The sequence below is a fragment of the Cetorhinus maximus genome, chromosome 12 (genome assembly GCF_964194155.1).
Source record: "Cetorhinus maximus chromosome 12, sCetMax3.hap1.1, whole genome shotgun sequence".
NCBI lineage: Eukaryota > Metazoa > Chordata > Chondrichthyes > Lamniformes > Cetorhinidae > Cetorhinus > Cetorhinus maximus.
Window position 1 is genome coordinate 49,817,801 of NC_135890.1, and position 16,154 is coordinate 49,833,954.

The window sequence follows — 16,154 nt, forward strand, 5'->3', positions numbered from 1 at the left end:
GACAGTGAACGGGATCTGTACTCTCTGGTCAGTGACAGTGAATGGGATCTGTAATCTGGCCAGTGACACTGAACAGGATCTGTACTCTGGTCAGTGCCAGTGAATGGGATTTGTGCTCTGATCACTGATAGTGAACGTGATTTATACTCTGGTCACGGACATTGAATGGGATCTGTAGTCTCTCGTTAGTGACAGTGAATGTGCTCTGGATACCCCGGTCAGTGACAGTGAACGGGATATGTACTGTGGCCAGTGACAGTGAATGGTATCTGTACTCTGGCCAGCGACAGTGAATTGTATCTGTACTCTGGTCAGTGACAGTGAATGGGATTTGTGTTCTGGTCATGGACGCTGAAGGGAATCTGTGCTCTCTAGTCAGTGATAGTGAATGGGATCTGTTCTCTGGCCAGTCACATTGAATGGGATCTGTACTCTGGTCACTGACAGTGACGTGGATCTGTACTCTCCTGGGTGACAATGAATGGGATACGTACTCTGCTCAGTGACAGTGAACGGGTTCTGTACTCTAGTCGGTAACAGTGAAGGAGGTTTATACTCTGGTCAGTGACATTGAATGGGATCTGTACACACTGTCAGTGACAGTGAATGGGATTTATACTCTGGACACTAGCAGTGGAAGGGATCTGTACTGTCTGGTCAGTAACAGTAGCGGGAGCTATGCCCTAGACAATGACAGTGAATGGGATCTGTACCCTGCTCAGTGACAGTTAATAGGGTTTTTGCTCTGATCACTGACAGTGATCTTGATTCATACTCTGGTGACTGACAGTATCTGTACTCTCTGGTCAGTGACATTGAACAAGATCTGTACACTGGTCAGTGACAGTGAACGGGATTTATACTCTGGTCAGTGACAGTGAACCTGATTTATACTCTGGACACTGACAGTGAACGGGATTTATACTCTCTGGTCAGTGACAGTGAATGGGATTTGTGGTCTTGTCAGTGACAGTGAAGGGGATCTGTACTCTGGTCAGTGACAGTGAACAGGATCTGTTCTCAGTTAAGAACATAAGAACATAAGAACTAAGAGCAGGAGTAGGCAATTCAGCCCCTCGAGCCTGACCCACCATTCATTACGATCATGGCTGATCTCATTTCGGACTCAACTCCAATTTCCTGCCCTCTCCCCATAACTTTTCAACCCATTACTAATTAAAAATTTGTCTGTCTCCTCCTTAAATTTATTCAGTGTCACGGCATCCACTGCACTCTGAGATATTGAACTCAACAGATTCATGACCCTTTGAGAAAAGTAATTCCTCCTCATCTCTGATTTAAATCTACCACCACTTAGCCTAAAACTATGGCCTCTTATTCTAGAATGCTCCTCAAGGGGAAACATCCGCTTCACGTCTACTTTGTCTATGCCCTTTAGCATCTTATATATTTCAACTAAATCTCCTCTCATCTTTCTAAACTCTAGCAAGTATAGGGCTAAACTGCTCAATCTCTCCTCATAAGACAAGCGCCGCATCTCTGGAATCAATCTAGTGAACCTCCTCTGAACTGCCTCCAATGCAATTACATCCTTTCGCAAGGAAGGAGACCAAAACTGTACACAGCACTCCAGGTGCGGACTCCCCAATGCCTTGTACAGTTGCAACAACACTTCCCTATTTTTATACTCTATTCCTTTAGCAATAAATGCCAAAATTCCATTTGCCTTCCTTATTACCTGCTGTACCTGCATACTAGTTTTCAGCGATTCATGCACGAGGACACCCAGAACCCTCTGCACTGAAGCATTCTGAAGTTTCTCTCCATTTAAATAATAAGTTGCTTTTTTATTCTTCTGACCAAAATGGATAACCTCACACTTATCCACGTTAAACTCCATCTGCCAAATTTTGGCCCATTCACCTAACCTGTCCATATCTATTTGTAAATTTCTTATTTCTTCATTGCAACTTACTTTTCCACCTATTTTGGTATCATCTGCAAATTTAGCTATAGTACCTTCTATCCCTGAATCCAAGTCATTAATATAAATTGTAATTAGTTGGGGCCCAAGGACCGATCCCTGTGGCACCCCATTAGTTACAGCTTGCCATCCAGAAAAAGACCCATTTATCCCAACTCTCTGCTTTTTGGTTGGTTAGCCAATCCTCTATCCAAGCTAATATAGTACCCCTAATTCTGTGTGATCTTATCTTGTGTATTAATCTTTTGTGCGGCACCTTATCAAAGGCCTTCTGGAAGTCAGATATACTACATCTACAGGATCCCCATTATCCACTTTGCTTGTCACATCTTCAAAGAACTCTAGCAAGTTAGTCAAACACGATTTACTCTTCATAAAACCATCCTGACTCTGATGGATTGCATTTTGACTTTCCAAATACCCCATTACTACTTCCTTAATAACGATTCCAACAATTTCCCAATGACAGACATTAAACTAACTGGTCTATAGTTTCCTTCTTTCTGCCTCGCCCCCTTTTTGAATAAGGGCGTTATATTAGCATTTTTCCAATCCACTGGAACCTTTCCAGAATCCAGGGAATTTTGGAATATTATAGCCAATACATCCACTATCTCCACTGCCACTTCCTTTAAGACCCTGGGATGTAGGCCATCAGGCCCTGGGGACTTGTCATCCTTTAATCCCAATAGTTTGCTCAGTACTTTTTCTCTAGTGATGGTGATTGTTCTAAGTTCCTCCTTCTCTATACCCTGTGCACTACCTGTTACTATTGGGGTGGTACTAGTGTCCTACACTGTAAAAACTGAGGCAAGATATTGATTAAGCGTCTCTACCATTTCTGTGTTCCCCACTATTAACTCCCCAGTCTCACCCTCCAAGGGACCAACATTCACTTTAGCTACTCCCTTTCCTTTTATGTACTTGTAGAAACTTTTGCTATCAGTTTTTACATTTTGCGCTAGTTTTCTTTCATAATTTACCTTTGCTCTTTTTATTATTTTTTTTAGTAACCCTTTGTTGATCTTTAAAAGTTTCCCAATCTTCCAGCCTGCCACTGACCTTTGCAATTTCGTATGCCTTAGTTTTTGCCTTTATGTTATCTTTAACTTCCTTGCTTAGCCATGGATGCTTTTTCCCTCTCTTAGCATCTTTCTTCCTCTTTGGAATATATTTTACTTGGGAGGAATTGAATATCTCCTTAAATATCTACCACTGTTCATCAACTGTCCTACCCTGTAGTCTTCCTGCTCAGTCCAGTAGGGCCAAACCTGTCCTCATGCCGATGTAGTTACATTTGTTTAATTCCAGAACAGTTCTGTTACAGTTAATGGGATCTGTACTCTCTGGTAAGTGACAATGAATGGGATCTGTACTCTGGTCAGTGGCAGTGAAGAGGATTTGTGCTCTGATCACCGACAGTGGACGGGATTTATACTCTGGTCATTGACAGTGAATGGGATCTGTACTCTCTGGTCAGTGACAGTGAATGGGATCTGTACTCTTTGGTCAGTGACAATGTATGTGATATGTATTCTGGTCAATGACAGTGAATAGGATCTATAATCTGGTCATTGAGAGTGAACGAATTCTGTAATTTCTGGTCAGTGACAGTGAATGGGATTTGTACTCTGATCACTGATAGTGAACATGATTTATACTCTGATCATGGACAGTGAACGGAATCTGTACTCTCTGGTCAGTGACAGTGAATCGGATTTGTACTCTGGTCACTGACAGTGAAAGTGATCTGTACTCTGGTCACTGACAGTGAAGGGGATTTATCCTCTGATCAGTGACAGTGAACAGGAATTATACTCTGGTCAGTCACAGTGAATGGGAGCTGTACTCTCTGGTCTGCGACAGTGAATGGGATCTGTACTCTGATCAGTGACAGTGAATGGGATCTGTGCTCTCTGGTCTGCGACAGTGAATGGGATCTGTACTCTGGTCAGTGACAGTGAATCAGATTTGTGCTCTGATCAGTGACAGTGAACGGAATTTATACTCTGGTCAGTGATAGCGTACGGGATTTATACTCTGGTCGCTGGAAGTTAACCGGATTTATACTCTGATCACTGACAGTGAAGGGGATTTATACTCTGCTCAGTGACAGTGGACAGGATTTATACTCTGGTTGCTGACAGTGAACGGGATTTGTACTCTGGTCGCTGACAGTGAACAGGATCTCTAATCTCTGTTCAGTGTCAGTGAGAGGGATCTGTACTCTAGTCAGTGACAGTGAATGGGATTTGTGCTCTGATCATTGATAGTGAATGTGATTTATACTCTGGTCATTGACAGTGAATGGGATCTGTACTCTCTGCTCAGTGCCACTGAACAGTGATTGGGATTTGTGCTCTGGTCACTGACAGTGAAGGGGATTTATCCTCTGGTCAGTGACAGTGGACAAGATCTGTTCGCTGGTCAGTGACAGTGAACATGAATTATACTCTGGTCATTCACAGTGAACGGGATTTATACTCTGGACACTGGAAATTAACTGGATTTATACTCTGATCACTGACAGTGAAGGGGAATTATACTCTGACCAGTGACAGTGGACAAGATCTGTTCGTTGGTCCGTGACAGTGAACAGAATTTATACTCTGTTCAGTGACAGTGAAGGGGACCTGAACTCTGGTTAGTGACAGTGAAGGGGATCTGAACTCTGATCACTGACAGTGAACAGGATTTACACTCTGGTCATTGACATTGAACGGGATCTGTAATCTCTGGTCAATGACAGTGAGCTGTATCTGAACTCTGGTCAGGGACAGTGAATGGGATTTGTACTCTGATCACTGATAGTGAACGTGATTTATACTCTGGTTACAGACAGTGAACGGAGTCTGTACTCTGGTCATGGTAGTGAACAGGATTTATACTCTGGTCATTGACAGTGAACGGAATTTATGCTCTGGTCAGTGACAGTGAATGGGATTAGTACTCTGATCACTGATAGTGAACATGATTTATACTCTAATATAAAAACAAAAAGCTAAAAGCTACTGCGGATGCTGGAAATCCAAAACAAAAACAGAATTACCTGGAAAAACTCAGCAGGTCTGGCAGCATCGGCGGAGAAGAAATCAGTTAACGTTTCGAGCCTTCATGGCCCTTCGGCAGAACTGAAGCATAGTTAGGAGAAGGGAGAAATATAAACTGGTTTAAGGTGGGGGGGTGGGGAGCGGGGGGGGAAGAGAGACGTTGAGGGTGTGGTGATTGTGGAGATAAGCAGTGATAGGAGCAGATAATCAGAAGATGTCACAGACAAAAGGATCAAAGAGGTGTTGAAGGTGGTGATATTTGTCTAAGAAAAGTGCTAATTAAGAATGGAAGACAGGATACTCAAAGTACAGCTCTAGTGGGGGTGGGGTGGACAGACTAACAAGGTTTTAGTTTCAGATTTAAAAATAATGGAAATAGGTGGGGAAAGAAGAATCTATATAAATTATTGAAAAAAAAAGGAGGGGGGGGGGAAGAAACGGGGTGGGGATGGGGGGAGGGGGAGTTTAAGATCTAAAGTTGTTGAATTCAATATTCAGCCCGGAAGGCTGTAAAGTGCCTAGTCGGAAGATGAGGTGCTGTTCCTCCAGTTTGCGTTGGGCTTCACTGGAACAATGCAGCAAGCCAAGGACAGACATGTGGGCAAGAGAACAGGGTGGAGTGTTAAAATGGCAAGCGACAGGGAGGTTTGGGTCTTTCTTGCGGACAGACTGCAGGTGTTCCGCAAAGCGGTCGCCCAGTTTGCGTTTGGTCTCTCCAATGTAGAGGAGACCGCATTGGGAGCAACGAATGCAGTAGACTAAGTTAGGGGAAATGCAAGTGAAACGCTGCTTCACTTGAAAGGAGTGTTTGGGCCCTTGGACGGTGAGGAGAGAGGAAGTGAAGGGGCAGGTGTTGCATCTTCTGCGTGGGCATGGGGAGGTGCCATAAGTGGGGGTTGAGGAGTAGGGGGTGATGGAGGAGTGGACCAGGGTGTCCCGGAGGGAACGATCCCTACGGAATGCCGTCAGGGGGGGTGAAGGGAAGATGTGTTTGGTGGTGGCATCATGCTGGAGTTGGCGGAAATGGCGGAGGATGATCCTTTGAATGCGGAGGCTGGTGGGTTTATACTCTGGTCAGTGACAGTAAACGGGATCTCTACTCTGGTCGGTGACAGTGAACGGGATCTGTACTCTCTGGTCAGTGACAGTGAACGGGATTTATACTCTGGACACTGGCAGTGAATGGGATTTATACTCTGGTCAGTGATAGTGAACATGATTTTACTCTGGACACTGGCAGCAAACGGGATTTATACTCTGGTTGCTGACAGTGAACGGGATCTCTACTCTCTGTTCAGTGTCAGTGAGAGGGACCTGTACTCTAGTCAGTGACAGTGAATTGAATCTGTACTCTGGTCAGTGACTGAATGAGATTTGTGGTATTGTCACTGACAGTGAATGGAAATTTTGCTCTGGACACTGACAGTGAATGGGATCTGTACTGTCTGGTCAGTGACAGTGAACGGGATTTATTCTCTGGTCCGTGACAGTGAAGAAGATCTGTACTCTGGTCAGTGATGTGAAGGGAATCTGTACTCTGGCCAGTGACAGTGAACAGGATCTGTACTCTGGTCGGTGACAGTGAGGGGGATCTGTATTCTGATCGCTGACAGTGCTCTGGTCGGTGACAGTGAACAGGATCTATTCTCTGGTCGGTGACATTGAATAGGATCTGTACTCTGGCCAGTGACAGTGAACGCGATCTGTACTCTGGTCAGTGTCTTGTGTTGTTGGAGTCTAGACAGTGGTTTTGTGGATTGTCTATTCTCTCAAAGTATGCTGCTTCAGTCTTTGGTTTCTCAAAACCATTTCTCTTTATTTCCAGCAAGTAAATACTCATTTGGATCTTTACATGTGGTTGGCATATTCATACCTGTTCCACTCTACAGGCCATGGCAGGAATCTTCCAGAGAACCAATCTTCAAGGTGGTTTAGACTTGAGGCAGTCTTTGTTGTTAGCCTGGAGTTCTGCTTTGGCGTTGACATGCTGAATGTTAACAGCAGGCAGCCTGGAAGTCCAGGAATGTAACATTAAAACTTTCCAAAGGCCAGAGGTGCTTAGGTCACATGGCATTGCCCATTGATGAGTCAAATTCAAGTTAACAATCAGTTTCAATGTCTCTGGTCAAAATCCATTGTTCAGCTTAGGAGATAGATGGTGGCTATTCACACCTCTGCAGGTATAGCAAATTTCAATGGCTCTCTTCTTGTTATAAGTCCAGATTGAGGAGACAGACTGTGTTATGCTCCCTTGTTTCATTGATTCTAATGGGTCCACACAATGATAGGTGTGAAGTTGCACAAGAATGAGAGTTAGGCTTTATCCTGAAATCATTGTTGGAAGTTTCCAGAACTGTAGCCAGCTTGCAAATCATGTGACCCGTATCAGCCATGTTTTTGGTCCAGAAAAGTCATTTTTTTTAAATAGGCAGGAAGTAAGGTTTGGTTTAAACAGTTTATGATCTATTTCATGCCTTAGAGACATGACAGAGTCATAGCTCATCAATCTTAGTCTGAACCGTTAGATTTTGGGTGGCATCTTCGCAACATCTTTTATGTTCAGAAGAGTGACTCATACTTATGGTCTGCTTTGCTTTTGAAACAGTCTGAAAATTTTTTCTCACACCCACTTTGCTGCCAATGCTTCTTTTTCAATCGTGGCACATCATTCTGTTTCTGTTAGCGACCTAGTGGCATAGTAGACTGGTCTACCCTTGCCATCTCTCTACACTTGAAATAAAACTGCCTGCAGACTTGTAGATGATGCATCTGCTGCTACTTTGGTCAGTAATTCTGGGTTGTAACATGCTAAGACTTCAGAGGAGATTAAAAGTTGTTTAATTCTTTCAAAAGTATTTTGCTGCTCCACGTTCCAGCACCACTGTTGAACCTGTCTCAACAACTGTCATAATGTCGTTGACCTCTGCTAACTTTGGTAGGTACTTGCCTACTTGGTTAACCATCCTGAGGAATCTTTGAAGCTCAGTTATGTTCCTGGGTTGTGAAAATTCTCTGATTGCTTTTGTTTTTTATGGATCAGCTGTGATTCCAGTGGCTTGTAACATGTGACCTAGAAACTTGATCATACATTTGGTGAACTCACATTTCTCATACAATGTTAGGCCTGCATCCTGCAAGACTCTCGGGGCTGCTCTGACTCTATGATCATGCTATTCCTTGTGGAGCCATGTATAAGTTTGTTCTCCATATGGCATATTACTCCTTCCAGGCCATGTGTGAGACATTGTTCTCTGGAGAATTCCTGCAATGGACATCATTATAAATGGCAATCTATTGAAACAATAATGACTGAATAGCATTATAAATGTAGTCAGCAATTCTTTGTCCAGAGGCAACTGCCAACATCTATTGTGTGCACCCAATTTGATAAGTAAAGTACTCTTGGCTAGTTTGGCAAGGCTCTCATCTGCTGAAGCCAATGGGTGGATCTCATGTTCCACTGATTTGGTTAGCTGCGTTAAATCCACACAGGTTCTTATAGAGCCATTTGGCTTTGGGATGGTAACCATTCCTGAACAACTTTTTGTTGGCATGGTGACCAGTGAAATAACCCCTTGCTGCTGCATCTTTTCAATTTCTCCCTTGACTTTGACCAAGAGTGGGTGTGGGGCTTCCCCCGGAGTGAAGCAAATTGTCTCAGCTTCAACTCATAGGGTGATATGGTCTTTAGCTTCCCTCGGACTGTAAACAATTTTGGAAATTCATTTTGAAATGTGCTGCTGTGGTTCTCATCAGCAACTTCATCCACAGTATAGATTCATTTCAGATTTAGGCCTGCCTTTCTGCTTAGTAGAGAGCACTCTTGATTTTGAATGACATAGAGAGATTTGAGGATTCTTCAGTCTTTAAATTTCAGCTTTGCCATGAGTTGGCTTTACACTTTTAACACTGTCCCACCAGGATCTTGAGATTTGATAGGTGAGGGTTGGAACATAATCTGTTCAGGCCATTTGTCTCCATCTGATAAAATAGAAACCCCTGCTCCTGTGTCTAGTTTTAAACTCTGTGTGCTGTCTATCAACTTCAAGTTTAATACTCCAGTACTTGTTTTCAGTATCATTTGCCTCCCCCAGGAAGGTTAGTTCCTCTGCTTGTGGTTCTTTCGCTTCTTGTATGCGGCTCTGTTTTAAAATTTTCTCCCTCTTTTTACAGGTTGTCAGCATTTTCAAGTGACAGTTTTGAAGTGGCCTATTTTTTCATAGTTGTGGCACTCTGTCTCCCCCTACTGGACATTCTTCTCACTTGTGCGGTTTCTTCCTGCCACACTGAAGACATTTCAAAATGGCGGTTGGTACGCTTTTACCCTTTTTTGGTGGGGGGGGCTTAGGTTTTGGCGTGTTTGCACTCTTATGACCTACAAACTGAATGATTTCACTCCATTCCGTTTCCTGAGTTCCATTTGCCTCACAATCTGCACTGTTTCCACTAGCGTTAAATCCTCACTTTTTGTAAGAAATCTGATAATGCGTTATCTAAGACCCAGGCTATGATTCTGTTGCAAATCAGCTCATCCATTTAAGTTCCATAATCGCAATTCCCTGCCAGCCTATAGAGATCATTGATGAACAAATTCATGCTTTTGCCTGCTCTTTGCTTTCCCTATTATTAAATTCTGATGGGCACTGAAATAAGAGTCGAAAGCTTGCAGGGCTTCTTCATAAGAAGTTCAAGCCTCATCAAACCCCTGCCTACTATCATGTCGTCAGCAATAGATTCTACATAAAGTAGTGTACTGATGCTCTCTTTTTGATCTTTTTTGTGTAACCCTGAAGCAGTTCTGTATCTTTTGAACTTTTTCCTCCAGTCGTCCCAGTTCTGAGTCTGTTTGTTATTCATTCATGGGGTGTGAGCATCGCTGGCTAGGCCAGCATTTATTGCCCATTCCTATTTGCCTTTGAGAAAGTGGTGGTGAGCTGCCTTCTTGAACCGCTGCAGTCCCTGTGGTGTAGGTACACCCATAGTGCTGTTAGAGAAAGGGTTCCAGGATTTTGACCCAGCGACAGTGAAGGAACAGCGACATGTTTCCAAGTCAGGATGGTGAGTGGCTTGGAGGGGAACTTCCTGGTGGTCATGTTTCCATCTATCTGCTGCCCTTGTCCTTCTAGGGAGTTTGGAAAGTGCTGTCCAAGGAGCCTTGGTGAGTTCCTGCAGTGCAACTTGTCGATGACACACAAACTGCTGCCACTGTTCGTCGGTGGTGGAGGGAATGAATGCTTGTGGATGGGGTGCCAGTTAAGCAGACTTTATTTATTTATTCATTCATGGGATGTGCATTGCTAGGCCAGCATTTACTGCTCATTCCTAATTGCCTTAGTTCAGAGGGCAGTTAAGAGTCAACCACATTACTGTGGGCCTGGAGTCACATGTAGGCCAGACCAGGTAAGGACGGCAGATTTCCTTCCCTAAAGGACATTAGTGAATCAGATGGGTTTTTACGACAATCAACAATGGCTTCATGGTCATCATTAGACTTTTAATTGCAGATTTTTTTTATTGGATCAAATTTCACCATCTGTTGGGTCCCCAGAGCATTACCCTGGGTCTCTGGAATATTAGTCCAGTGACAATACCACTATTCCACTGCCTCCCTTACTGCCACCTCTTGTGCTCACTGCTGTCCTAGATGGTGTCAAGCTTCTTGAGTGTTGTTGGAGTTGCAGCCTTCCAGGTAAGTCAAGAGTATTCCATCACACTTCTGACTTGTGCTTTGTAGATAGTGGGCAGGCTTTGGGGAGTCAGGAGGTGAGTTACTCACCACGGGATTCCTAGCCTCTGACCTGCTCTTGTAACAACTGTATTTACATAGCTAGCCCAGTTCCGTTCCTGGTCAATGGCATCCCCCAGGATGTTGATAGTGGAGGATTCAGCGATGGTAATGCTATTGAATGTCAAGGGGGCAATTGTTGGATTCTCTCCTGTTGGAGATGGTAATTGCCTGACACTTGCCACTTGTCAACCCAAGCCTAGCCCCAGGTCTTGCTGTATTTGAACATGGACTGCTTCAGTGTCTGAGGAATCACGAATGGTGCTGAACATTGTCCAATCACCATCAAACATCTCCACTTCTGACCTTATGATGGAAGGAAGGTCATTGATAAAGCAGCTGAAGATGGTTGGGCTTAAGACACTACCCTGAGGAACTCCTGCAGCGATGATCTGGAGCTGAGATGACTGACCTCAAACAACCAGAACCATCTTCCTTTTGTGCTAGGTATGACTCCTACCAGCGGAGAGTTTTCCTCCTGATTCCCATTGACACCAATTTTGCTAGGGCTCCTTGATGCCAGACTCAGTCAAATGCTGCCTTGATGTCAAGGGCAGTCAATCTCACCTCAGCTCCATCTGCTGAGAGCTTACTGCACTCTGAAATGATTCTGGGAGTGGTGGTGTGGATTCCATGCTTCTGCTGAGCCCTGGAATTGTTCCTGCTTCTGTGCTGCTGCTTGCTGCTTTTGTGCCCACTGCTGTCTGGTCTCTGGGTCCGTATCTGCTGCTCCCGCCATCTTGGTGAGTCTTAATTTTTTTTCTTTTGTCCTTCCTTTGAGGATCTCTTTTCTTGCCAGCCTTGTATCTACTTTTTAATGTCCGCCAGGTCTTTTACTCGCTGCCACCATGTTTCGTTGTGTGATCGGGGTCCAGAAGGTGTTTTGGGAATTGTCTAGCCTCCCAAAGTATGCTGCTCAAATCTGTAGTTTCTCAAAACCATTACTCTTTATTTACAGCGAGTATTTACACATTTGGACATCTACATGAGGTTGGAGCTTCTCCTCCTTCCAGGTCTTTATTACTTCATAGTCATGTGACCTGACATCATTATTAAGTTAGGATCATGTATGCTTCTGATATTAACCCTTTACTCTGCAGTTAGTGATAGTGAATGGGCTCTGTGCTCTGGACAGTGACAGTGAATTGTACCTGTACTCTGGTCAATGAACAGTGTAGCTCCATGGTCAGGAACCAATATCTGACCCCCGGTTAGTGAGCAATATCACTTTTTACATTGAGAATTCATCACTTCTTACAATTAAAGTTTAGAAGTAATTACAGTGAGTGCTCATTACTTTTCAAGTTGAAGTTAATGCTTCTTTCTTTTAAATGTTAGAGTTCATCCTTTTCACAGTGAGAGTTCATCACTTCTGCAGTTAAATCTCATCATTGTTCGTTGTGCATATTCCTTACTTTTAATCCAGAGTTTATCACATTTTGCAGTGATTATTATCACTTTTTACAGTGAAATTCTTTACACTGTAAGAGGTCATCGTTTTTAGAAGGAGAATTTAGTTAGTTTTAAGTGAAAATTCATATTTTTTATAGTCAAACTTTATCATTTTTCGCTAAAGCGTTCATCAATTTTCACAGTTAAACTTGATCAATTTTTCCAGTGATAGCTTGTTGCATTTTACAGTGGGAATTCATAATTTTTATAGTGAGAATTCATTACTGCTTACAGTTAATCAATTTTACGGTTAAACTTAATTTGTTTGAAGTGTAAGTGTTCATCATTTTTGCACTGCAACCTCATCACTATTTACTGTCAAAGCTATACACTTTTTATACTTAAAGATAATCATATTAACAACGACCATTCGTCACTCTTCACTCTGAGCATTTATTATTGTTTTCACAGTGGGAAACAATCACTTCACTCATAATTCATTACATTACAAAGTTACAGTTTATTAACTTTTAGTTAAAGTTCATCACTTTTTACAGTGAGAATTCAAAACATTTCACAGTGAGAATTCATCCATTTTCACAATGAGAATTCATCACTTTTCACAGTGAGAATTAGCACATTTCACAGTGAGAATTCATCACCTTTCACAGTGAAATTATCACTTTTCACAGTAAGAATTCATCACTTTTCACAGTGAGAATTTAACACTTATCACAGTGAGAATCTATCACCTTTCACGTGAGAATGTACCACTTTTCACAATGAGAATCTATCACCTTTCACAGTGAGAATTTAACACTTTTCTCAGTGAGAATTCATCACTTTTCACAGTGAGAATTTAACACTTACCACAATGAGAATCTATCACCTTTCACGTGAGAATTTAACACTTTTCTCAGTGAGAATTCATCAACTTTCACAGTGAGAATTTATCATTTTTCACAATGAAAATTCATCACCTTTCACAGTGAGAATCTATCACCTTTCACAATGAGGATTCATCACTTTTTACTGGTGGCAGTATTTTCCCCACAGGAGCCCGACATCAGGGTCAAATGTGGTCAAAAGCATGTACTGTGGGGGAAACAGTCACTCAGCTGTGATTTTTCCCGACTTGGCCAATTAATGGCCAGAGGATGAGCTCACCATCTAATTAGCCAGAAGGAAAAAAACAGTAAGAACTGGGGCCAGAATTTTTAGCTCGGCGGGTGGGTGCGCGCCAACCCGACCAAGCATCAAGTGATGTGCGGTGATGTTGGGCAAGCGTCTCGACGTCATCCTGCAGTCGCACAATAGTTCAGTCGGTGGGCGCGCCGGAGCTGGCAGCTCACCTGCCCACAATTAAAAGGCCTATTAAGGCCATTAACTTATCACTTGTCCTGAGTTTTTCAGGTGAAAAGGCCAAGCGGCCAGTGCATTTTTTTGGAAACCTCACCCACGGGTGGGATGAGGTTTCGAAAAGCAAAAACAAATGAAATAAAAACTTTAATTTTTAATTAAAAACATGTCCCTGCACATGAGGGGACGTGTTTTATTACTCCTTTCTGCTGTTTAACAATTTTTTCAATATATTCTGGCAGCTCCGTGCCTCAGGGGGATTTATTCAGGGCTCTTTCGCGCGCATGCGCGAAGTGTGTGCTAGGCCTGCTCGCCCTTCTCCCTCCGCCCGCACAGGCGGTGCTCAGCACTGCCACTCCAATATCAGACTGGGCGGGACTTAATCGGCTTCCGGATCGCCCCCCTGCCCACTGCCACCCAGCCCGCACGCCGAGCGCAAAAATCCTGCCCTGGGAAATAAGAATACTGGTCTGAACTGGTCTTGTGTTCCTTAAAATGGAACGCCAGTAAAAACTGGGAAATAAGAGCACTGGTCCAAACTGTTTTTCCCTTCTGGGTAAGGACAATGGGTGGGCAGGCTGCTTTATCGGTAAGTAAGAGAGAGGGAACCTCCATTTTAAGGCGGGAGCCCCTCCATTGGACAGCTTGCAGATGCAGCCCATGCAGGCAGGCAGGGAGGCCCTCAAAGCCTGCCTGGAGCAGGGTTCCCCCATTCTGCTGGCAAGATGCTGCCTCCAGGCAGCTGGGCTGTTCCCCAATAACTCCAGGTGCCTGAACGCTGATTGAAGATTTCAGTTGGTATCTGACAACAGGTCTTAATAGGCTTTTAAACATCCTTAATTGCTAACACGGCTCTTCCACTCCCCTCCCATCCCACCTCCAGGAAAATGGCCTAGGGCGGGATGATGGTGCTGGTAGGCTGGCATGCTGGCCGGCAGTGCGATATTCCGTGCCTGCCCGCCTCCATGCCTCCTGGGCCTAAAAATTAAGCCCCGAAAACTCAGTACTTCTTGCAGTTAAATATTATCACTTTGTCACATTTAGAGTTCTTTTGTTTAAACTGTAAATGTTCTTCACTTTTTACTTTTGGACTTCTCACTATTTAAAATAATGAGCTCACCCTGTGAAAAGAGGTGGCCTCTCACTGGAAAAATGGATGAACTTTAATTGTAAAAGTGTGAATATTTTAACTGTAGAAGTGCTAATATCTAACTGTAACAAGTGATAAACTCTCATTGTGAAAGGCGTTGAACATTTGCAGTGAAAAGTGATTAATTATAATTAATAAGTAAAAATGATGAACAGTAATTGTAAGGAGAAATGAACTTTCATTGTAAAAGTGATAACCCATCCCTGTAAAAAGTGACGGACACTCACAGTTAAAGCCAAGTGAGGAACTTGTGTTGCAAAAAGCAATTAATTTTAACTGTAGCGTATGTTTAATTGTGAAAATGGGCTGACCTGGAATATCCTCTGGATATGCCATTTTCTTTCTGTGCGGTTTGCTTGAAATTGGCACAAAATGTTGCCGGGTTTTAAGTGTAAATTACATCCAGTGTGCATCAAGCTTCCATGATGTTTTGTGCTAGTTTGAAGAACATTGCAGTACTAATTAGCCTCGCCCACAAAAAAAGCCATGCCTCTGAATTGAATTAATCACTATCGTGTGTTTTCACTAAGTGCATTCAAAGCAGGCTCTTAAAAATAAAACAAGAAAACAACGTGGCATGTTTTAAAAGGCTTTGATTTTTACTTCCATTTACTAAGAAACCGACCACCATCCACCAACATAACTGGCAAATGGTTCTGTGTGGTTTTTTAAAGTCATTTTCATCATTTAAAATTGGGTTACTCACAGTGGGTGGGCTGGATACTCTCATCAAAAATGCTTTTTTTTTGGTGATTAACCCATTGTCAGCTCTATTAATAAAAACGCACTCTTAAATATATCAAGGAACAGATTTATAACGCCAACTTTTTTTTGAAAAAAAAATTGCATTCTGAAATGCTGTCCAACTTCGCTGGCTCTTGGCAGATTTCACGTTTGGTGGTATACGGAAAGTCACGTTTAAGCGGAAAGTTGAGGAAAGAAACACATAAAAAAAAACACAATTTAGGGTGGAATGTGTGCTTTGCTGATTGCGCCTAAAGAGGCACAAACCAACACAAATTAAATTGAAAAGCAACGAAAATTTACATTGTAACGTGATAGATTTTATGAACTCTACAATTAAAAGTGATCAGTTCACAATTTCTGGTCAGGGTTAAAAAGGCACTGTTCACTGTTCACTCCACCGACAGCTGCTCACAGACATCTTGTGAGCCTTTTCAGCTGCAATTTCCAGAATCCCAACATCATTTCTCAAAGCTGCTCCCTCTACAGGCGATCTGTGGCATGTGAGATCAGAGCAAGAAACACAGCTGCCACAAAACTTGGCAATGTCACAGCCGTATTTCCTGCGTTACTGGTGTCGTTTTGCTTCCAAGATGGTGCCGCTGCTGCATGCGCGCGTGGCTTTGCATGATTAAGAAGTTTGCGGGTGATGCAAAGCTTGGCTGTGCGGTTGGTAGCGAGGAAGGAAGCTGTAGATGGAAGCAAAATAGCAATGGATTGGCCAGAAAA